This window comes from Chamaea fasciata, unplaced genomic scaffold, assembly GCF_029207755.1.
Source record: "Chamaea fasciata isolate MVZ Bird 193981 ecotype frontalis unplaced genomic scaffold, bChaFas1.0.hap1 SCAF_854, whole genome shotgun sequence".
Lineage (NCBI taxonomy): Eukaryota > Metazoa > Chordata > Aves > Passeriformes > Sylviidae > Chamaea > Chamaea fasciata.
In genome coordinates, this window is record NW_027094939.1 from 18,763 (window position 1) to 43,047 (window position 24,285).

The 24,285-nt window shown below is 56.7% G+C and overlaps 1 long non-coding RNA gene across 2 annotated transcripts; it reads left to right on the forward strand.

Annotated features, from left to right (window-relative positions):
• The first annotated feature begins 21,617 nt into the window (after window positions 1–21,617).
• Window positions 21,618–22,382, forward strand: LOC136305968 (uncharacterized). Of its 2 annotated transcripts, none has more exons than XR_010725471.1 (3): window positions 21,618–21,702; window positions 21,842–21,964; window positions 22,069–22,382. It is a non-coding gene; the product is annotated as an uncharacterized lncRNA (long non-coding RNA). The 2 variants fall into 2 exon arrangements; XR_010725470.1 differs by having other exon boundaries at window positions 21,620–21,706.
• The last annotated feature ends 1,903 nt before the right edge of the window (window positions 22,383–24,285 follow it).

Sequence of the window (24,285 nt, forward strand, 5' to 3'; positions counted from 1 at the left end):
TTTTTTGCCTTCCATTTGACTGCTTAATAAAGAAAACGTCTGAATTTTCACCTCACATGGCACAAACCTAACACAAACTTACACATTCACTCTGCAAGTAATCTTTAAAATCTAGAAACAATATGTCAACATTGCAAACAATACTGGATTAATTTTATACTTGCATTTGGAATGACACTTAGATATTCTTGTTCTGGTTTGTGTCAATCCTGACTATTTTTAGCAAACAGGGAGGAAACAAGAGATAGTTTCTTCAGGAAAAAGAGGAGTGACTTCTTCCCCTCACTCACATATTCCTCTTAAGGATTTCCAGTTAGAGATAATTTGGATTATTCTGTTTATGCTTTCAAACACAATTACCCTGTATTAGTACTGAGCAATATCCCCTCTCCAACTTCCATTTATTTCAGTGGGACCAAACCACAAAATGACTGACTAGTTTCCAGGAGTGTACTATCGCTTTCACTCTGTTTTAGACACCAGAAGGACAGTTCACAGAAACTGTACATTTATGTTTCTCCACAGCTCGTTGGCAACACGTAAGGCATTTTCATGTGTCCAGTTAGGCACAGTCAAGGACTTCAGCCTGACACAGGACAGGAAGGGAGAGTTAAGCTCTTGCAGATGAAAATACAACAAACATTGGCAACAGTTTGTTCCCAACAGTTAGCTAAAAAAGCTGGTGGAGCCATGGCATAGCATTTCATTGCATGCAGGACCTTAATTTACCTTCTTGCATCTTCTTTCCAACAATCCAGGCAGGTATTTGTCATTGAAATCGAAATGACTATATAGATCCCTTGCTGAACCCGGGCCCTGAGCCACCATTGCTGACAGCAGTGTAAGGCACCCCTGGCTCATCCTAAAAAGACAAAGCAGAGGGAAAACCTGCAGGTTATTTCCAGGATCATGGTTATACTAATCACCAAACCAACAGATTAAAACTTCAAGAGAAAATAGAAGGGAAGTTAAATAATCAAAGCAATTATTTTAGGTAGTAATAACAGCAGCTGGGAAAGAGGGGTGAGGGAGGAAGGGAGAAGGAAATGCCTTTTCATATTCTTCCCCAAAATTAGGCCATAAGGTGAGGCTGGATGTTCCCTTTATCAAGTAGTTTAAAAGGGTGAAAGTGCCAAAACGAACAACTCTAAGATGACCTGTTCATGGCAGTGGGGCTGGACTACGCAAGCCTTAATTATGATTCTATGAACTCCTAAATTCATAGAGGTCTGCCATTTATTTCAACAGGAATACATAAGAGGACAGCAGACCTCCATCATCTGAACAGCCACTACCATGAACAGATTTGTAACTTGTCCATCGTGCATCTGTCATGGACAATCTGTAAAAAGCCGTGTGGTTCAAGCAGAGATCCCATCTAGACATGCAATAAAGAAAATCCCTCTGCACAGCAAAGAGGTTGCACAGAAAATGCAGAGCATCTCCCACCAGAAATCTGCAGCCCCCTCTGTGCAGGTTCTAGAAGGATTCCTCCAGAACCTGCAATCTTTAAACATTTCATCAGAAGTGCACATCGTGCACAGCCTCAAAATTTGTTTCCAGTTTACACATTTGAGATTCTTTGTCAGGTTAAAAAGCCTGCTGCAATAAGATCAACTGCACAGCTCAGGAAGCACAGCTGTGCCTATGAACTAGGCAAGCAGAGAAAAGGTTTTCCAGTTCTGCTCAAAGACTGAAAGATGAGTCATTTGCCTCGGCCAAGTCAATTTCAGTCTGATTTTTTCTCTGCTTCCCTCTTCCTCCCAGGTCTGTACTGAAATGTCTCTGGCATTTGCAACTTTTTTCCCCATCCACAGGAGCATGAGAAATTGTTTGGTCTGGACTAAATAACAACAGTTATTGAGCAACCTAAAATGACCTCAGTTTTAGGAGACTGAAAAAATTACAGAAAAAGCCAGTCTGAAAGAGAAAAATCTATTATAAACATGGCAACCTGACTCCAAAAAAAATACAGGAAAACAAAGAACTCAAGAGCAGCTCTTTTTGCTGTCACAGGAAGACTGCCCAGCCCTGTTCCACGCAGTACATTCCACCCCACAAATCAAGCAGCAATAAAGTAAGAGGACTCAAGGTACCACCAGTGTTAGCTCTCACCAGGGCAGGCCCAACCGATGAAAACTACACCTTCAGGAAATTATCCTACAGCACTGGATTGTATGATGCATCAGAGCTTTCACTTTGCAAAGACTTCCACAGGCAATTATTTTATGACAAGTGGAAAAGGATTATTAAATAAAGGTGGATTATTAGCAATAACTCAAGATGAATTTTGAAACGTCCCGTACAGTCCCTCCAGATCAACTGACAGAGATTCTCCAGCAGAGCACCAAGAAGACTTACTTGTGATTTTCAGAATACAAAGCAGCATAGACCAGTCTCATATAGGAATGAATCAACTTTCTGACGATGTTCATTCCCACAAATGTGAGCGGTCGCTGGCTGTCCTCAGTAAAATGGCTTCTAGGGCTTGAAAGACTAACAGCATCTGCCGGATAAAAAAGTATGTTAGCATCTGACAATATCAGGTAAGACTTGAAATTATTAGCTGAGCAAATAGTAATAACCACCATCGATAAAGGGTAACCCCACCCCAAGAGGAAAGCTTCCACACACGAAAGTGACATTAACTTTTAGATTCTCTCCCAAATTAACGCTTCCTCTCGGAAAAGATCACTTTGGAGAGCATGTAGTTTCAAGGAATCATTGCTTTAAGAGACGGCTGCTCCTAAGTGGACGACGAAAAACAAAATGTCCCCGAGAAAAACACTGGGGCTGTTCCGGTCTTGCAATTATTTCCCTGCAGAGGAATCCAGAAACCACACAGCACTGGGCTGCGCCCATTACAAACACCAGCCCCTGTGAGCAATGGGATATTGAGGGAAGGCTGTCACTGAACACGACACAGATAAAAATGATACTGGAAGACAAAGAATAGCAGGCGATGGTTAAAAAGCCACACAATACAGTACTATGTTGTAAGCAGTCAGCAATGCTGCACCAGCATTCAGAGTGAAAAATTATTGAACTCTTTGTTCATTCGTCATATTCTGATGAGGATAAATTGTGTCCAGCTAAAATAAGAAAAATGAGGTCAACTTTACCAGCAGCTTCCTAGAAATACTGATATATCAGGGAGATACCTAAGAACATTTACTTTCACCAGACTATTGTTTTGCTTACTTAACTGCTTTTATTGATCCCCTTATTTCCTAAAAGATCTTTTGATAACATTTAAAGAACCTTAACAGCTTGATTTGGACGGGACGATTGGCTGTGTGTGTCATTAAATCCAGGAACATCTATGAACTGAAAAGAGCATCTCCCACTCGGTAGGTGCTTCTGCCACTGCTACTTCCAGAAAAAAAAGAAAAAAACCAAACCAAAGCCATAATCAATTATCAGAGTTATCTACACCACAAAGCATTTATTCACAGAACCACAGAGTATCTTGAGCTGGACCCACAAGGATCATCCAGTCCAACTCCTGGTCCTGCACAGCCACCCCAACAGTCCCACGCCTGACAGCGCTGCCCAAACCTTCCTGGAGCTCTGGCAGCCTTGGCCACTGTGACCATTTTCTGGCAACCTTTTGTCGCTTCTTCTCCAGGGTGGGATTGTTGGGACTGCAGCCGCGAGTCCCTGAATTACAAGCCCCCTGTCCAACTTACTTCACTTTCGGGCTTCCTTTCTCCATCGAGAAGCTTGAATATCTCAGCACACTCCATGGAAATTTTCACGTATCCCTCCACGACATCGTACACTTGGGCCGATGGCAGCGTCCTGGCGACGGACACGAACGTCTCCAGCCCTGCAAAGGCGCAGCGTCAACCCGGGGCACCGGCGCCCCGTGCAGGGCCCGCTCCGGCCCGGCCGCGACCCTGAGGGGCCGAGCGGTGCCATGTGCGCCAGCCCCGCCAGCAGCAGCACCGGTGCCACCCACCCCCTGCGACGTGCCCCGGGACGGCCGCCTCCGCCCGGGACGGCGCGGCCGCCGCAGCCCGGGACGGCGCGGCCGCCTCTGCCCAGCGCAGCCGCCTCCGCCCGGGGCGGCGCGGCGCGGCCGCCTCCGCCCGGGACGGCGCGGCGCGGCCGCCTCTGCCCGGGACGGCGCGGCGCGGCCGCCTCTGCCCGGGACGGCGCGGCGCGGCCGCCCCTGCCCAGCGCAGCCGCCTCCGCCCGGGACGGCGCGGCGCGGCGCGGCCGCCTCCGCCCGGGACGGCGCGGCGCGGCGCGGCCGCATCCGCCCGGGACGGCGCGGCGCGGCGCGGCCGCCTCCCCCTGGGACGGCGCGGCCGCCTTTATCCAGCGCAGCCGCCTCAGCCCGGGACGGCGCGGCCGCCTCAGCCCGGGACGGCGCGGCCGCCTTTGTCCAGCGCGGCCCCCTCTGCCCGGGACGGCGCGGCGCGGCCGCCTCCGCCCGGGACGGCGCGGCGCGGCGCGGCCGCCTCCGCCCGGGACGGCGCGGCGCAGCGCGGCCGCCTCCGCCCGGGACGGCGCGGCCGCCTTTGTCCAGCGCAGCCGCCTCAGCCCGGGACGGCGCGGCCGCCTTTGTCCAGCGCGGCCCCCTCTGCCCGGGACGGCGCGGCGCGGCCGCCTCCGCCCGGGACGGCGCGGCGCGGCGCGGCCGCCTCCGCCCGGGACGGCGCGGCGCGGCGCGGCCGCCTCCGCCCGGGACGGCGCGGCGCGGCGCGGCCGCCTCCGCCCGGGACGGCGCGGCGCGGCGCGGCCGCCTCCGCCCGGGACGGCGCGGCGCGGCCGCCTCCGCCCGGGACGGCGCGGCGCGGCGCGGCCGCCTCCGCCCGGGACGGCGCGGCGCGGCGCGGCCGCCTCCCCCTGGGACGGCGCGGCCGCCTTTATCCAGCGCAGCCGCCTCAGCCCGGGACGGCGCGGCCGCCTCAGCCCGGGACGGCGCGGCCGCCTTTGTCCAGCGCGGCCCCCTCTGCCCGGGACGGCGCGGCGCGGCCGCCTCCGCCCGGGACGGCGCGGCGCGGCGCGGCCGCCTCCGCCCGGGACGGCGCGGCGCGGCCGCCTCTGCCCAGCGCAGCCGCCTCCGCCCGGGACGGCGCGGCCGCCTCCGCCCGGGACGGCGCGGCGCGGCCGCCTCCGCCTGGGACGGCGCGGCGCGGCGCGGCCGCCTCCGCCCGGGACGGCGCGGCGCGGCGCGGCCGCCTCCGCCCGGGACGGCGCGGCCGCCTTTGTCCAGCGCAGCCGCCTCAGCCCGGGACGGCGCGGCCGCCTCAGCCCGGGACGGCGCGGCCGCCTCTGCCCAGCGCAGCCGCCTCCGCCCGGGACGGCGCGGCGCGGCCGCCTCCGCCCGGGACGGCGCGGCGCGGCCGCCTCTGCCCAGCGCAGCCGCCTCCGCCCGGGACGGCGCGGCGCGGCCGCCTCAGCCCGGGACGGCGCGGCGCGGCCGCCTCTACCCGGGACGGCGCGGCGCGGCCGCCTCTGCCCGGGACGGCGCGGCGCGGCCGCCTCTGCCCAGCGCAGCCGCCTCCGCCCGGGACGGCGCGGCGCGGCGCGGCCGCCTCCGCCCGGGACGGCGCGGCCGCCTTTGTCCAGCGCAGCCGCCTCAGCCCGGGACGGCGCGGCCGCCTTTGTCCAGCGCGGCCCCCTCTGCCCGGGACGGCGCGGCGCGGCCGCCTCAGCCCGGGACGGCGCGGCGCGGCCGCCTCTACCCGGGACGGCGCGGCGCGGCCGCCTCTGCCCGGGACGGCGCGGCGCGGCCGCCTCTGCCCAGCGCAGCCGCCTCCGCCCGGGACGGCGCGGCGCGGCGCGGCCGCCTCCGCCCGGGACGGCGCGGCCGCCTTTGTCCAGCGCAGCCGCCTCAGCCCGGGACGGCGCGGCCGCCTTTGTCCAGCGCGGCCCCCTCTGCCCGGGACGGCGCGGCGCGGCCGCCTCCGCCCGGGACGGCGCGGCGCGGCGCGGCCGCCTCCGCCCGGGACGGCGCGGCGCGGCCGCCTCCGCCCGGGACGGCGCGGCGCGGCCGCCTCCGCCCGGGACGGCGCGGCGCGGCCGCCTCCGCCCGGGACGGCGCGGCGCGGCCGCCTCAGCCCGGGACGGCGCGGCGCGGCCGCCTCTACCCGGGACGGCGCGGCGCGGCCGCCTCTGCCCGGGACGGCGCGGCGCGGCCGCCTCTGCCCAGCGCAGCCGCCTCCGCCCGGGACGGCGCGGCGCGGCGCGGCCGCCTCCGCCCGGGACGGCGCGGCCGCCTTTGTCCAGCGCAGCCGCCTCAGCCCGGGACGGCGCGGCCGCCTTTGTCCAGCGCGGCCCCCTCTGCCCGGGACGGCGCGGCGCGGCCGCCTCCGCCCGGGACGGCGCGGCGCGGCGCGGCCGCCTCCGCCCGGGACGGCGCGGCGCGGCCGCCTCCGCCCGGGACGGCGCGGCGCGGCCGCCTCCGCCCGGGACGGCGCGGCGCGGCCGCCTCCGCCCGGGACGGCGCGGCGCGGCCGCCTCTGCCCGGGACGGCGCGGCGCGGCCGCCTCTGCCCAGCGCAGCCGCCTCCGCCCGGGACGGCGCGGCGCGGCGCGGCCGCCTCCGCCCGGGACGGCGCGGCGCAGCGCGGCCGCCTCCGCCCGGGACGGCGCGGCCGCCTTTGTCCAGCGCAGCCGCCTCAGCCCGGGACGGCGCGGCCGCCTTTGTCCAGCGCGGCCCCCTCTGCCCGGGACGGCGCGGCGCGGCCGCCTCCGCCCGGGACGGCGCGGCGCGGCGCGGCCGCCTCCGCCCGGGACGGCGCGGCGCGGCGCGGCCGCCTCCGCCCGGGACGGCGCGGCGCGGCGCGGCCGCCTCCGCCCGGGACGGCGCGGCGCGGCGCGGCCGCCTCCGCCCGGGACGGCGCGGCGCGGCGCGGCCGCCTCCGCCCGGGACGGCGCGGCGCGGCCGCCTCCGCCCGGGACGGCGCGGCGCGGCGCGGCCGCCTCCGCCCGGGACGGCGCGGCGCGGCGCGGCCGCCTCCCCCTGGGACGGCGCGGCCGCCTTTATCCAGCGCAGCCGCCTCAGCCCGGGACGGCGCGGCCGCCTCAGCCCGGGACGGCGCGGCCGCCTTTGTCCAGCGCGGCCCCCTCTGCCCGGGACGGCGCGGCGCGGCCGCCTCCGCCCGGGACGGCGCGGCGCGGCGCGGCCGCCTCCGCCCGGGACGGCGCGGCGCGGCCGCCTCTGCCCAGCGCAGCCGCCTCCGCCCGGGACGGCGCGGCGCGGCCGCCTCCGCCTGGGACGGCGCGGCGCGGCGCGGCCGCCTCCGCCCGGGACGGCGCGGCGCGGCGCGGCCGCCTCCGCCCGGGACGGCGCGGCCGCCTTTGTCCAGCGCAGCCGCCTCAGCCCGGGACGGCGCGGCCGCCTCTGCCCAGCGCAGCCGCCTCCGCCCGGGACGGCGCGGCGCGGCCGCCTCCGCCCGGGACGGCGCGGCGCGGCCGCCTCTGCCCAGCGCAGCCGCCTCCGCCCGGGACGGCGCGGCGCGGCCGCCTCAGCCCGGGACGGCGCGGCGCGGCCGCCTCTACCCGGGACGGCGCGGCGCGGCCGCCTCTGCCCGGGACGGCGCGGCGCGGCCGCCTCTGCCCAGCGCAGCCGCCTCCGCCCGGGACGGCGCGGCGCGGCGCGGCCGCCTCCGCCCGGGACGGCGCGGCCGCCTTTGTCCAGCGCAGCCGCCTCAGCCCGGGACGGCGCGGCCGCCTTTGTCCAGCGCGGCCCCCTCTGCCCGGGACGGCGCGGCGCGGCCGCCTCAGCCCGGGACGGCGCGGCGCGGCCGCCTCTACCCGGGACGGCGCGGCGCGGCCGCCTCTGCCCGGGACGGCGCGGCGCGGCCGCCTCTGCCCAGCGCAGCCGCCGGCGCCCGGGACGGCGCGGCGCGGCGCGGCCGCCTCCGCCCGGGACGGCGCGGCGCGGCACGGCCGCCTCCGCCCGGGACGGCGCGGCGCGGCGCGGCCGCCTCCGCCCGGGACGGCGCGGCCCCCGCAGCCCGGGACGGCGCGGCCGCCTCCGCCCGGGACGGCGCGGCCCCCGCAGCCCGGGACGGCGCGGCCGCCTTTGTCCAGCGCAGCCGCCTCAGCCCGGGACGGCGCGGCCGCCTCAGCCCCGGGACGGCGCGGCCGCCTTTGTCCAGCGCGGCCGCCTCAGGGCGCGCCTTTCCCGCCACGCAGAGCCCCTCACCTTTGGCGGCGGCCGCGGGGTTCCGCAGCAGCGCCGTGAGGCGGGCGCCATCGAACTCCTCGTCCCGCGGGCCGCAGGCGCCTTGCTCCGCTTCCCGGCCATGCCCGGTTCGGAGCCGGCACGGCGGCACCCCGGAATCGCCGCTGCTCCCGCAGGCAGGGGCGGGCGGAGCGGGAGCGGCAGCGGCCCGGAGATATCGCGGCCCGGGCAGGGTGGTGCTCCCGCGGTCCCGCCCCGGCCGAGTTGTCGGGCCTGCCCAGCGACCGGTGCTCAGGTGAGCAAAAAGAGTTAAAAATAGTTACCATGGAACGGCACAGAGTCCCCCTCCGGTTCACAAATTCAGAGTGTGCAGAGCCCGTTTTTATACAGTTTTTGGGCTTGGGCAACCGATTACGTCATGGGTTCTTTGTGTGTATGATTCTTGATTCATATTCATCTAGGGTCTTTTACGGTTGCAAGTCAGGTGAATAGTTTTTTCCGGGGAGACAGAAGCTTTTGTCCGGGTTTGCTGGAACCGGGTATTGAGATGTATGTCCTTGACGACAGTCGGGATGATGGCTGTGGGGCGCTGAGCACTCGGCTGACGGTGGCTGATGGCGGTGCTCAGCTCCATCAGCCAGGGGTCACACCCTCCTTTCTCTCCGCGCTGGGTGATTATCGTCCCTCTCGGCAGAGGAATGTCTTCCAGGAACCCCGCATTCCTTTACGCTTAAGAAAGTGATGTTATCCAGTAAAACACAAACTAACTCTAAAATATCTACTACACAGGCTTATAAAGTATATTATTAAAAAACCCACGAATTAATCTCAAAACATTCACCTCAATCTCGTTCCACCATCCCTTCCCACCCCCTGCCGTGGGCAGGACACCCAGGCGGCTTTACCTCTAGTTCAGTCAGGCCACAGGGATCCGGGGCAGCCACAGCTTCTCTGGGCCCTGTGCCAGGGCCTCGGCACCCTCACAGACGAGAATTCCTTCCCAGTATCCCATCTGCAGCAGTCTCTCTCTTTTGTTTCAGCCTTACAGTTTTCTTGAAACTTAAATTTATGCAGGTATCCAAATACATTGGCAATTCCAGAAATCGGTAAGCACATAATATGGAAAGTAAATAACATTCTCAAGAGGGAGTTGCTCTGTTTTTGAGGGGGCGAAAAGAAAGGCTAGTGCTAGCAGAACTAGGGAAAAAAAAATTGATTTAACTCTGTTTTAAAAGGCTTAAAGTACCCATACTGAGATCTTCAAGGTAAAAGTCCTAGTTACCAGGCTTACAAGCCTGATAGTTATCATCACACCATATTTCACGGTTCTAGTATTTTAAAAGTACTGCAGAATGCTACTGAAAATTATTTTTATTTCAACTTGAAGTGAAATTATTCTCTCCCCTCACTGCCTGTGGAGCTGTTAGAGGCTTCCAGGAGGCTGGGGAAGCAGACTACGGGTTTCATTTCCAGCCAGGTCACTTCCATGTTCTGCTGGAGTGGACTTTGAAGCCTGTGTCCTTTTCTTTCTCTATTATATCTGACAACTTTCCTCCCCCGAGTCTGCTTTTTGGCAAGACGCATTTACGGAGGGTCAGTCGAAGACCTCAGGCTCAGAAAAAAATCATCTGTTCTGCTGTGCTTACGTGTGCAACAGATGGGAGCAGCAATGAGTCGAGTAGTAACTTCTGAGCTGCCCGGTTTTTCAGTAAATCAAAATATTCTGTGATTCTTGCCAGATGAACTTATCATCATATCCAAGTTACACACACCCCTCTGGCATTTTCAAGGCTAAAAAGCAATTCCTGGTCCCTTGCATGAACCTCAGCTCCCCCCCTTGTTCAAGGAACAGTTCTAGATACAAGACTAACTGAGCCAAGCGACCCTTTCCTGCCTCAGTTATGTCCTCTGAGGCCTTTACTGTCCTGAACAGAAGGTAAACAGCCGAGCCCCAGCCCCGCAGTCCTGCCCAACTTGCCTTTGCTCCCAAACCTGAACCTTTTTCTTTGCTGTGGGATTCCTTACTCGTGCAATCCTGAAGACAAATATCTGATTTGGCAGATGAGACCATTTCTAACACAAAATCTTCACCGAGGTTTCTCTTCTGATTTCAGCCTTAAGCACTCCTGTCCTTCTCAGGCAGCCCCTATCTCCAGCCGTTAGCCATGGATCCTTGCTGTTCTATAGCTGACATTGCCACCCCTCAAGTCTCTTGATACGCATTTACATCACTCCGTAACCGTGTCCTCCTGACCCTTCCCAAACTCAGCCTGATCTCCAGGCCTACAGCCTCTCCCTGCAGATGAGGGACTATGAGAAGGGCTGCAGACAGACCTTTGCATGACCCCAGCTATACAGCCCATGCTAATCCCAGCCCAAACCTGTCCTGCTGTTGGGATACCCCACTTACAGTTACAGTAACCCCTGTGGTGGTTTCACTTCACTTCATCTGTGAGTTGCAATCTCCCACCCTTCACTCCTTTGGTAAGAAACGCATTAGTGTCTTAAAATAAATGTTTCTTTTTATGTATAAATTAAGTATAGAAAGTATTCAGAGGGAATACATTTAATCCAAAATCGCACCTTAAAACTGTAGCTCTCAGTGTTCGCTCTCAGTTTACACAACTATTACACAGAAAAGTTTCCTTCAGTTTTTCCCCAAATTTCATGTGTGATATAGAGCTCTTTGTCAAATCTTCCTGCTTTCCAGCCTTTGGCACCCTGAGGCATGGGATGACAGAAGGAGAGAGGGTGACGCTGCCCAGGGATGGGCTGACAGGACCACCTCCTCGGCACAGCCTCCCAAGAAGGGAATGCTCCCAACACTATCTCTTCTTTGTCATCACATGTCCAAATGCCCTGTGCCCTGCACCTCCATGATCCTTGCTGGGATCAGCCCAGTGCTAGCTCACACACTTGGACACAGTCATTGCAGAGCTTGAATTCCAGGAGTTCGGCATCGAGGAGTCCAGGGTATGTGCAAGGTCCGTGTATGGACCCAGGAGACGAGTGGGCTGGCAAGGCTGAGGTAAAACCACAACTTTTTTTACTCTAGATGCTGTAAAACAAAATCATCTCTCCTCCTCTTCTTCCTCCTCCTCCAATCCCGTAGTTATTTCAGCTGGAGTGCAAGGAGTGCATTTTAAGCCTGACTAATGGCAATTTATCTTCCTCCCACGAGGAATATTAGAGCCTGTCGATATGGGAGGATCTGCCGACCAGGCATTATGAGCATCAGGGGTTTGAGTCAGAGCATGGGGAGACTCTGGAACTGGGCCGCATGCCCAGGTGCTGAAGATGGGTGGAAAGACCAGAAAAAGAGGGAAGAGGACAGAAAAGTGTCAATGAGCAGGCTGTGCATAGCCAGAGGAGGCATTTGCTGAGAGCACCTCTGAGTATCTACTGCGATTCTCGGGTATTTCTGTGTACTGAAATCCTTCCCACCTTATACACATGGAATAATCTTCAAGCATCATCCAGTCTGAGTTTGACAAAGTCACTGAGTCACAGAATTTACCAGGGAGCCCTTACAGTCTTGATGGGAAAAGCAGGCACTTATAAGCACTGCAATATCATTTTAAATTTTTGTTATATGCTTCTAATTTCACTGTGCTCAGGTCGAATTAGCCTGAGGTCTGGATCTCAAAACTATTAACTCTCACTGATTAGATATTGATACGGGCTATTCTTTTCTGAAACACCATCAGTTTTGCATGCCTTTGCATACCTAACTTGAGACATCTGGAAGCCCGATTTTTTCAAGGCTCTTGGAAAAGCCACAGTTTTTTCAGTGTTTTGACATTGATTCTGTGGCTTTGAAAAGCTTCTGTCTTGAATTTCAAGTACGTAGTCATTGGTCATTTTGGAAAATCTTGTCTTAAATACTTACGGAAGGGGAACAGTGTCATGATAACGACCCATCAGAGGCAGGCTCATAAAACCGTAGTAAAGCACTTTGACAAAGAGGGTGATTTCCCTGACCGTGCTCCACCCAGTAACTGTGGCCTAATGTCCTTCCTAACTGAGGGGCAGGACACACAGTCTTTCCCACTGTGTCTTTGAAACATCATGTCGGGAAGTGACCAGGGACATTCTCTTGTTTGCAGCAGTAAGCTCTCTGAGATGGGACATGCCTCTCACTTCATGTCTATACAAGTGCCAGGTGCACTGCTAGAAAAAACAATCTGCGTACAGGAGAAGTGCCAGCAAGACTGGCAGCATTCAGGGGGGTGGGGAGCGGGGACCTTCTGCTGCCTCTCCTGAGGAAACGGAGTGAGGTTTCATTCCAAATGAAACGTGAGGAGACTGGCTTTGCAAACTTCATGGGTCACATCTTCTGTCTCGTGAAGTGGTGGGGGTCTCTATGGTGTTTTGACTAGTTTGGCCAAGGAGCAGCTCATGATCACCAAACTCAGAACTTGCTTAGCTCAGCTCACTCTCTCTGAAGCAAGTCAAAAAATAGCAGAAAACAGCAAATCATTCCCCTCCTTCTAAACCTGCTGGGTGGAGTACTTCACTCAGTATTCATTCCAATTTCTATTTACACACACAAGAATGTTTCCTAACTCTGGCTCACAGAATTGGTCCTCTCCAGTTCAAATTACAGCACACTTGAAGCTCTTGTTAGATCGTATCATCCATAGCGCCTTGTGAGAACTTACAGCATCCAAAACAAATTCAGAATTGGAAAAAACTATGGAACAGGCTTCTCTACAACGATTTTCAGCTTGTATCCATAGAAATAGAGGTTGGATTGGGAAAACTGCGCTCTGTTATTTTAAATAATCAAAATGTAGTGATTACTGTAAGGTATGTGCTTTGTTTTAAGTGGTCTGACACTCATTTCCATAGAAACAGAGAGAGGATAACAGCCCACTTGTTTGAACTGTCCTGTGGATTCTGTCTGTGTCAGAATGCAGGAATATAAAGCTTTTAAAAATGTGGGAAAGGCCTGGGGTTTTGTTCTTAATTATGGGGGTGTTTTTTGGTTTTTTTTGTTTTTTTTTTTTTTTTTCTTTGTTTTAATTCTCAAAAGCCAAAAAGAACATTAGGGAACTTCTTGGAAATTTTATTCTGGGCGAATAGAATGAAAATGACAAATACCAGCTCTTAAAAAATTACAGGGGAGAAAGCAGGAAGAAAAAGCAGTAGGATGGGGAGAAGTGTACACACACACACAGAGGAATGTGTGTGTGTGTGTGTGTGTAAAAGTATTTCTGAGATATTTTTCTGACAACTCTTGTTATTCTACATTAGATCTAGTGATTTTTTTTCACTAATAGAAGATTTTAGACCATCTAACTGAACTATTTTATTTCAAATTACTATTTTCACATTCACTTTCTTTATTTCACATTGTTTTCTTCTTAACTGACACACTAATTTTATCGGAATTTCCATACACTAAGCAATGATATGAGTTTTGAATTGGCAGTTTGGCTGAAATTCAGGGGAAAATGAATATCAAGGAGAAAAAGAAGTGAAGTGCTCAAATTTTGTCTTTGCTTTTTTAAAGCTTCCATGTAACAACACAATTCCTGCATTTCTGGCACAGTAAAATCATTCCTCCCCAAGTTCAAAAGAGAGAAACTCACTGAAGCAGATGTGATATCTTTCTTGGATTCTAACTTCTAGACTTTCAAGTGATTTTTTTCTTTGGGGAAAAAATGAATCCAATTCCTGTTGCTCGTGAGGGAAGGACAAGGCTGAGATTCTGGAATTCTACATGCTGAACATGTCTGGATTAGTTATATTGTCTTCCAGCAACTGAATATTGCCAGCTTGTAGAAGCAGCTTTCAAGGCTGTAGCAGAGAGGTGCATTCTGCACATCGTGATAAACACTTGCTCCCTTCCTGCCTTTGTGTTTTATGCTACTGTCTCCAGGTTTTCTATTCACACACTACCCATCACGGGGGATAGCAGAGATTCGCAAAAATACTTTTTATATTTTAGGGTACTTGGTTTTTAGGTTAATGTTGAATAGCAAAGTAGCCCCCATTCAGCGGGAAAAGAAAAAGAAAGTGTATACATATATCTCAGTGCCATTCTACTGAAAGCATGTCTTCAGTTCCTGTCAGCCACAGTGTCCGTGAGTTTTCCTTCTCCACAGGAAGGCTTCCCTGGAAGATGTGTACAAGCCGGAGCACCCAGCTGCCTCTTGCGCTGTGCTGTCCTTCAGCCCTCCCCGCTTCACCTCCCTGGAGGTTACCTGCATTTCACACCTCTCCCAGTTCAGTCATTCCACTTGGAAACTGCCTTTGCCTTCGGGTTATACTTGCACACTGCCAAAAGAATGCCAGGCTCATTCCTGCGCTTTGGGATGGTCTTTTGCTTACAGCATCACCAGGCTAGAAAAAGTTACGTTATCTCACTGGGAAGATTCACAAATACTCATCAGGCAACAGCCCTGGCAGACCTTCTGATTCAAAGCCTTTCAAGCACAAGAATGGGATACTTCCCAGTGATTTTGGATGCTGTCTATATTCTTCTGCATTGATTGCGCTTCAATGACCCCCCACAAAATTTGTTTGAATTTTAAAACCCCGCTGTGTTAAGAGAATCTTCCCCCACAAAACCGGGGGACAGACAGTAGAAAAGGTTTGACTGCAGCAATTTGCATTAAGTGTCCTTTGCAGGCTTTGACTATTTCCACCCACCCCTGAAAGAGCCTGGGAGACGGGCATTAACGGCCAATCATTAGGCAATGGCTTTTTGAGATAACAATCAGGCTTGCCTAGTATCAATGAGACCTGTTAAAATTAAGTCTTTGCCTTGCAGAGTCACTTTGTGTTGTCATGTGGGATGCTGAGATGTGACACAGCACGTCCTCTTCCCCTAAACAGGTTTAATCCCATCTTCTCATAATCTCAAAATTCTGTTTGTCCCTGCCATGGCATCCTGGTTATCAAACCAGCTGCCCAAGACTACGGAGGCATAGTCTGATATATGTGATACCCCGTTGTTTTTCTGGGTGTTAAAAGGGACAAGGTGAGGAATAAAAGTGGATTCAGATTCAAACACGAAGACCAAGTTGGTCAAAGTTCAGTGTAACCTCTGAAAAGAGGGGCCAGACTTTGGAAATTCAAATCTGGATGCATTCCAACTTCAGTTGGAACAGGAGGAGAGGAATAGTTTTAACACAATTAGTTTGGTCCTGTTAGAAATCTATATTATAGGGTTGGCTTTCCGCAAAATGTATGTTATATAAGTAATAATGTTGTAGTAAAAATATAAGTTTTTCTTTTATTTCTTCTATTAGTAAAGAAAACTAAGCATATTAATATTCGCTAATATAGTATGCTTAAACTGTCTATTTAGCCAAAATAACATCCAATAAACATATAAAAAAGACTCTGCTATTTGCTTAAACTGTCTGTTTGGTCAAAACAACATCCAGTAAACATACAAAAAAACCCCTCTACTATTAATATACCAACTATCAAACATCTACCATCTAAAAAAAGCACAAACCAAAGCCCAAATTAAAAGTAATAACAAAAACACAAACAAAAACCACATACTCTAAAAAAGCAACCCCCCAAAAAAGCCATACAAAACAATTCCTAAAATATAAAAACTAATTTATAAAAAAATGAATATTCAACAAACTAATGCAATAAAAAAGTATCTAAAGTATAACTTTAATATAGCAAAGTGTAGACTTAGCTGAGTGCCAAGTCACCCAACCAACCCTATTTTGCTTTTTTAATCTCCCTTATAACTTTATTAAATTTATTTTTAAATTTTACATTTTAAAAAAATCTCGTTTTTCACAGTTCCATCATCTTTCACCTACTCACTCATGGGGTTTTGTTGATTTTTTTTTTTTCAGGAGAAAGATCAGTGTGAACATGCATAGCAGGATGTAAACATTTGGATATTCATGTTTACCCACTTTACACCCCAGCACAGCCCCAGGAAGAAAAGATGCTTTCATTCCCCATTTCCAGAGTTGGTTCTAAGCTCTCTTTCCTGAGGACAGCTCTTACAGGAACTGGGAAATGAGTGTCCTGATTTATCCCCTTGAGTCCCTCATACCTTAAAAGAAGCACCAAATGACATTTGAAGGTAGTTTAGCAGGTAGTAATGACAATTTGTTGGAACTTCTCACCGGTTCACTTTTCTGTATCACAAAAGATTACAGGGAACAACTTGAACTCTCTCAAAGTAACTTCAAGATGTTTCCCCACTTTGCAGTGAAGGTTTTAAGCCAAGCCTACACACTTCAAACTCAAGACCCGCTGGAGTCGGAACGCTGCGGGGATGAGGCAAGGAGGTGCCACCGGTGTGAGGAAAGAGAGAAGGTCCTTTTGCAGCCTGGAAGAGTCAGTGCTGTTTGCCCACTGAAATCCCTCACCCAGAGATCCTGCCAGGCGTAGGTCCCAGCTGGGTCCCCTCAGAGACCCGTGAGCCGAGGTGTAAGGGCTGCAGCGGCAGACTTGGCAGGGTCGGGCACGAGGGCCGAGGGCGCCTGGAGCAGGCAAGGCAGGGAAGTTGGGCTGCGGGGGACGGGGAGTGATGGGGAGCACCTGGCACCTGCCTCGGGAAAAACACAAGCGGGGAAACGCGGTCACGAGTCGCGGTGTGCGCAAGTCCGTGACAGTCCTCCAACCATTGCCAGGCGAGAACGATGGGGGGAGACGGTGAGATGGAGCCTCTAGAGCAGAGGGAGGCGCGAACTGCTCGGAGAGGGGTGGGGAGAGCCGGGGAGGGCGGGCGAGGTGCAGCCGGCTCTGAGTCAGCCCGGCCGCGCGATGTGCGCGGAGAGCAGCGCCCGGCACGGCGCCGCCGGGAGCCCGCGTCCCTTCCCGTCCCCTCCCCGCCGCCCCCGCGTCCCGAGCGCCCGCGCCCGCCGGACCCGCTCCCGCCGCGGCCGCTGGCAGGGCTGCTCCGCCCTCGCCCTCCCTCTGCCCCTTCTCCTCCTCCGCCCGCGGGGCAAGGGCAGCCCCGAGCGCGCCAGCCGGGACCGGCCGCACCATGTGAGGCGGCGGGGCTGCCGCCCGCCCCGAGCCGCCCTCTCCCGCACCATGAGGGACGGGGATGCGGGGCAGCGCCCACGCCGCGCACAGGCAGAGCCCGGGCCGGTGCCGATGCTGGGGAACTAGGGCAGAGCCCGGGCCAGGGGAGTGGGGCCGGGCTGAATCCTACAGACCATACGTCAGCCCTAGAATTTCTCTGTCACGCTAAAAGTGATTTGAGCTCGAGCCCTGGAGCATCCCCTTCCCAGGCCCAGTGATTTCAGCTCTTGACCCACAAGCTTTATTTCACGGCCAGCTCGCTTCTTCCAGCTCCACGTGCGCATTCCTCCGACTCTGGCAGCTGAAAATTCTCCACCGTCCACGGGGCAGGGTCTTCATCTTGGCCCCAGCTGAGCAGCCATTGAGCCCTGACCCCACCGTGTCTATGCCCACCCCGCAGTCAACATCCCAGCCCCAGCCCTACAGTGGGTATCCCTGACACGGGCAATATCCCAGCAGCACCAGCATTTCAGGAGCAATCTTACAGCAATCCCTTTTCAGCTCTCCACCCTCTCTCCCATTTCTGGGCTCAGTACCCAGCTACAACATCAGTATCACAGGCCTACAGTCATTTCAGCGCACCAATCTCACAGTCAGTTCGTCAGCCCTAAAGTTCCTATGTTACTCTAAAAGTGATTTGAGCTCGAGCCCTGGAGAGTCCCCTTCCCTGCCCCAGTGATTTCAGCTCTTGACCCACAGGCTTTATTTCACTGCCAGCTCTTGTTTCACTTTTGTCTCCACGTCTTCCCAGCACTGGCACATAATAACGTTGCTTTTGGTTCTCAGAGTATGGTTGTTGTTTTAGGTCTAACTCTGTGTTGTTTCAGCACAGCTCTTGTACCCACATTCCAGCCCCAACCTACTAATCCTTACTGCAGCAACAGCTCTACCATCCCTATCCCCCCCCTTACAGTGATTTCAGCTCCAGTCACGCAGTTCCCGTCCCGGCTCCATACTCCCTAGACCAGCCCCACAGGGGTTTCACCCCAAACCCTACCATCTTTGTGTCTCCTCCAGCTCTGCTGTCTCAGCTCCAGCTCCTCAGCGTTCCGCTGCTTGCCGCTAAAAGCCGCTACTGCTTCTCCCTGCAGCCCAGGACTGTTGATAAGGCCACAAGTCAGTTATTATCATCGCTTCAATGTCCTTAGGAGCTCTACCACCCATCCTCCTGGGTTCCCAGCCCTGGGAACACTTGGCACCTGAAGCCCAACATCTGTCTTCCCCCTCTCGCTGGGTCTCAGCCCAGCACTTGCCCCAAGGCCCCCCTCACCTCCCCCAGGCAGCACCGGGGGCTGGGAAGAGCCACTGGGCCCCTGCTCCCCCATCCCAAAAAGTGCCCTTGTGTTGGTTCTCGGGCCCTGGTGCCCTCCGAACCCCCACACCCTCAGCCTCTGCTTGGTACCACAGGGCAAGGGCTGGCAACCCCCCAGGCATCTCCTGCAGGCCCTGAGCTGCAGCTCCATCCCCTTCTCCCGTGGCATTTATCCACTCCAGCCCCAGCATTCCCATTGCTCCTCATTGTTTTGGGCCGGCCTCTAGTGCCAAGATCCTTATTCCACACCCTGGGGCTTTATGCCTCCACTGGCCTCGCAACCGGTCTTTCAGCCCTAGCCCTACAACCTTTACTGAAGTAACAACAACTATCTAGCAAAAGAAAACAAAAATAAACCAAAATAATGTAATAAAGCGACGAAATTAATGAAACGGAGTAATAAAGAAAAAAATCATAATTATTTCGAATAAAACAAAATAAAACATTAAAACTGAAAAAAATGCAGCTTTATTTTTGATATCTTAAGCGTTACTTTGTATCCAGAAACCACGGAAGCACTTCTCCCCTGGTAGCCCCAGCCGGTCTCCCCGCGCCGCACCAAGCCCCGCACCAGCCTCCGGCCGTCCGAGTCACGCAGGGCGCGGCGGAAAGAACCGGGCACGGCCGGCAGCGCTGCCCCAGGACACCGCCAGTCCCCACACGCTAGCACAGACAGACGCGGGAGTCGCGTGCGGGCTCACCGGCGCTCCCCTGACCGGAAGCCGCAAAGATCCCGTCCCGGCGCAGCCGCGCTCCTCCGGCGGCGCTCCTCCGACCGCCCAGTCCCACCCGTCGCTCTCCGCGCCGCCGCCGAACTAGCGCCGAGACCCCTCAGGGCACGCTATTTATCCCCCAGGGCCGGGCCACCCCAGCCAATCACAACCTGAGGCAGCGGCGGCCGGGCCAGCCCAACCTATCACAGCGCAGTGTCGGCCCGCCAATCCCGGCCCGCCCGTTCCCGCCCCCCTCGGCTCCGCGACCCCCCGCTGTACCCTCACGCCCCGCTCCCGCCATTCCGCCCGCTCCCCGCCGTCTCCCCGTTTCCCTGGGAGAACTCCCGGCCGGGACCTCAACGGGGAGCTCCCGCCGCCCTTCCCGGGTCCCGGCAGCACCTGCCGAGGCTGCGGCAGCGGAGGCACGGCTCCGCTCGTTCCCAAAGCCGGGGCGGCGGGAGGGACGCCTCAGGCGAACGGGGGACCGGGACCGGGCTGAGGGGCCGGGCCGCGACTGAGCGGGCTGATCTGGGCGGGACCGCGCCCGGATTGAAAGGGCGGCTGTGATTGGACGGGGCGGAGAAAGGCGGGCCGGGATTGGCGGGGCTTGGCAGCTGAGGCTGCAGCCAATGGGAGCGCGAGCGCTCAGGCGGGCGGAGCCAGGGGCGCTCGGGGGTCCGCGGTCGCCCGGGGTCCCGCTCCCGAGACCCCCGTCCCCTTCTCCCACCCTCCCTGTGCCCCGGTCCCGGCTGAAAGGCCCCTGCAGAGCCCCCACCGGAGCGCCCGTCGGCACTCGGGGCAGGGAGGGGCGTAGCCGGCAGCCCGGCCGGGAGCGGTTCCGAGTCGCCAAGGCGGACTCTGCGGTAGCAGCGCGGGCCAGGGAGCGGCGGCGACGTGGGGGGCAGGGGGGTCGGCGGCGGGGAGCGGGGGGGGCGTGCAGAGCCCGCTGCCGGCTGTGGGCGCCTCTTTCCCCGCAGCGGTTCCGCTTCTGCGGGGACTTGGGCCGCCCCGACTGGGTGCTGGCCGAGATCAGCGCTGGGAGGATCAGCACCCTGGCCAAGATACTCAAGTGCCCGCCCCCCGCCTGCTGCGGGCCCGCTGCTCACCGCGGGGGGGGTCAAGCGCTTCAACACTACAATGGCATAATCAGCAACATTATTTAATCTCGTGTTCTTCATGCAAGCCTCAGCGTTAAGAACACTACCGGCCTCTTCTAGTAGTAATAATATGCGTATATTATGCATATGTTATTAGTATTAATATTTAGGTAAGAATTGTTAGTGTTAACACTGATAGTGAGTGTGTTAGCTGGTGTTTACCGTGGTGCTCTGCTCTCCCACAGTATGACAAGATCCCGAATCTGCCCTTAGATGCAAAGTTAGGTGAGCACTGCTGTCCTTACCACGATCCCCTGATGGAGCCATGCTCCAGGCATGGGCAGCAGTGTGTCTGGGGATGCCTTTCCAAGGTGACAGAGCTCACCCCCCCTCCCGTCTGCAGAGTCGGGGGATTTGAAGGCGACCATTGCTGTCCTCGGCTTCATCCTCTCCAGCGCGGCCAAGCACTGGGTAGATGGTGAGTCTCTGTCAGGTGACCTGCAGCAGCTGGGGCTGCCCAAAGGTTCCTCAGGCGTGCTGGGATGTTGCTGACAGTTCCCAGCCTTGCCTTCACATCCAGATGGAGGGCAGGCTGGCTGCTGTGCTGTCCTCTGTCACCTCCCTTCTGTCCATCAGTCCCTGGGGCCTCCCCAGGTGCTTTGGTGGAGTTTGGCAGCTTCAGGCCTGGTGTGAGCAGAGGGGTTCTTCTCTTGTCTCCCCTCAAGAGCAGAGCATGCCAGCGCCTTGTGCCATTCCTTTGAGGAGAAGCAGAGCCCCTTCCAGGACTGGCTCAGTGCCTGCAGCCTGAGGTGTGAGCGGGGTGTTGGGTCTTAACAGGAGTGTGGGGGTCAGTGTAAATCACCATGCTGGAGTGAACCGGGGTGCTGACACCATCCCACTCCCCACCGTACTGACCCAGCTGGGCTCAGTGTGCTGGCACGTGGATTACACCCTCAGCTCCAGCGACTTGCAGGAGGTCAATGAGCCCGTGGTGCACCTGACCTTCAGTGTGCGGGACAGAGTGTGAGAAAATGACAGCTGTCCCTGCAATGCTCTCGGCCAACAAGTTCCAGGTGCTGCTGGCAGGTGAGGCGCCCGGAGGGGTGGCAGCAGGGAGGATTCTGCAGGGGAAGGTGCTGTGGGAGGCACGCTGGGAAGGGGATGCTGGAAGGGATGCTGCAATACCAGCAGCTCCCCCACATCTCCGTCCTCTCTCTGCAGTTCTGAAACAGCCCTGCCATTCCCTCCATCTGCCCCAGACCGCTCACCATTCATTTGCAGGCTTGGCTTGATAACCAGGATGCCATGGCAGGAACAAACAGAACTTTGAGATTACAGAAGATGGGATTAAACCTGTTTATGGGAAGAGGAGAGATTCAATCAACCCCCTACGAAAAAGATGCTGTAAAATGCATGAGCTGTTTGTATGATCTTTTAACCTAATTATTGTAGTAGAAACTATTAACCTTCCTGAAATGGTATACAAGCTTTTGGAAAACCTCAGTGAAATCAAATTCTGATCACTGAATCAGTCTTCCTGTGTCTCCTTCAATCGCCAGTAGCTGAAGGGCCAAGGAAGGGACGTGCTCGTGGGAGGAGGAAAGTGACTGCTGCTCCAGCCTTGCCTGAGGTGCCTCCAAGTGTCAGAAGAAGCTGCTGGACATCTGCTCGCAGGGCCAAAGGTGAGACTGGCAGTCCCTGTGGGGGCTGTGGGGAGCTCTCCCACAGCCCATGGGGCAGAGCCAGATATGCCCTCTGACTCCTCATTTCCCTCTTCCTTCTCCAGGTGCAGCCCCTGCCATGTGAGTGTCACCTGCTGCCACCTCCTGAGGGACATTTAAGGGGCCAAGAGGAGCTCAGGCAGGGCCTGGCCACAGACGGAGCTGCCCTGTACCTGTGCTCACGCTTCTTTGCTACTGTTGCACCCTGCCAGTGTGGGAGGGAGAAGCTGAGCCTGGTGGTGGGGCTTTTTATGGCCGGCCACAGGCATTTCAGGGGAAAAGGGTGAAAACCACATGCTGTGCTGGACTCTGACTCTTTCCTCTCCCTCTTCCCTTTCCGGCTGCGGATCCACTGCTTTTAGTTGACTAATAAAGTATTTTGCGTAGAAATCACCGTGCGTGCCTTTTCATGGGAAGGATAAATCCCTGTGCCCAGTCTCTTCCCCACAGGGGCTGAAGCAGACTTCCCCTCCACCTCATCCCCAAAAAATAAAGGTAAGCTCAGCCTCCCCAGTCCCAGGAGTGAGATACTGCTCAGAGGCAGACACTAAAAGAGCAACTACAACAAAGCCCCTGGGAGGAGGAAGGTCAGTGCAGTTACCTGGAAACAAGTTAAAAAAACAGGCTCCAGCTTGTTTTTACATAATCCTCTTGATTTTTTTGTGTTTCCTCTTCTGCAAGGGTGGTGCAAGGGACAGGCAGAGGGAGAAGGAAGGGAGTAGAGTGTGTTTCTACACTCACTGCTAGGCAAGATGAAGGCTGCAACACAGGAGTCACTGTGGAAGCTGCTGCTCCCCACACCTCTATGGCTGGAGCAGAACTTGTGCACACCAGCCTTTCTGCACCTTTGTCCACACTTAAAGAACTCAGAACTCGCTCAAGACCACCTACCCTGGCTGGGCAGTGGGCAGCTGTCCTCCTTCCCTGAGGAGCAGGGCTGTTCAAGCGCGTCTCTGCAACACTTGGGTGCAGGACATGGGGACACTGCTGTTCCCTGGAACTGCTGCCTTGCACAACGCTCGGGATGGGGAACAGCTCAGTCTGTGATTTGAGCTCACAGTGTTGGCCTGGGTGGCTGCAGGAGGACCAGGAGGTCAGAGAGCACACGAAGGCTGCAAAGGAAAGCCTCAGGCCCTGTGGCTCCAGCAGCAGGTGGCCCCACACAGCCAGATGCTACAGGAGGTCACAGCTGGGGGACAAAGCACAGGGCTGAAGGGACTGATCTCCATCGCCACATGCCCCAGCCCTTCTGCAGGGACTCACAGCATCGCCTCCGTAACGGGGAGGGAGGCCTGGAGCCGGGCGGTGACTGTGCTGCCATGGGCCTCGTACAGCCAAACCACCAGAGCCTCAGCCCTGTCCTCGGCCTTTGGGGCAGCTCAGACAGACGAGACAGGCATCATCTCTCCAACACCAGTTGCTGTGCTCAGCTGAGCCTGGCCACCACTCGGTGTGGGTGAAAGAGCAAGCCCTGCCCAACAACAGCACCTCAGCCCCCTGCCCTCCCCTCGTCCACCCCAGCACCTGCCTGACAGTCTCCAGCACGATGGCGCGTGAGCTGACAGAAAAGGCACTCCAGGATGGGCACTGGGCACAGCTGGCTGGACCACATGGAGGGGGCAATTCAAACTGTGGGCTTGCTGAATCACACCAGCCTCCTGAACGGAACCTGCAGCACAAGAACCTCCCTCCAGTCAGCCTCTGTACACTGATGGGCAGCACGACGGAGAGGGATTAAAAAAGAACAGGGACAGCAAACAGGACACAAGGATCCCATGGGAAACAGTGGCACGGGGAGCACCACAAAGCCACAGAGAATAAGCATGAACACGAGGCGTGGAGAAAGATGGAGAAAAAGAGAGAGTGCCAAACACATGGCAAGGACAGAGGGATACAGAGACAAAGAGGGAAACAAGGACCCAGAGAGGAAATGACCACAGCACACCAGTGGGGAAAGACAGGCAAGATGCTTCTCACTCCAGCCACTACACAAGTGCAGCTTCCCTGGAATTTCATGCTCCGCATCTCTTCCAAGCTCAACAGGTGAACAAACAGGTACCGCAAACACCTCCTTTCTTTGGACAAACCCATTGGGAGAACCTGGAATCCAAGGATGGATCTTAACATGGCAGTCCCACTTGCTACTCTCCACCTTTTCTCCAGCTTAGTCCTGGGCTGGAAAACAAAAAACAACAAACACTTAAAAACCAATCTAGAGGTGTCTTGAGGATGCCCAGGCCTGGGAGAAAGAGAGGTCCCACTACGACCCTCTTGGCCTTTTC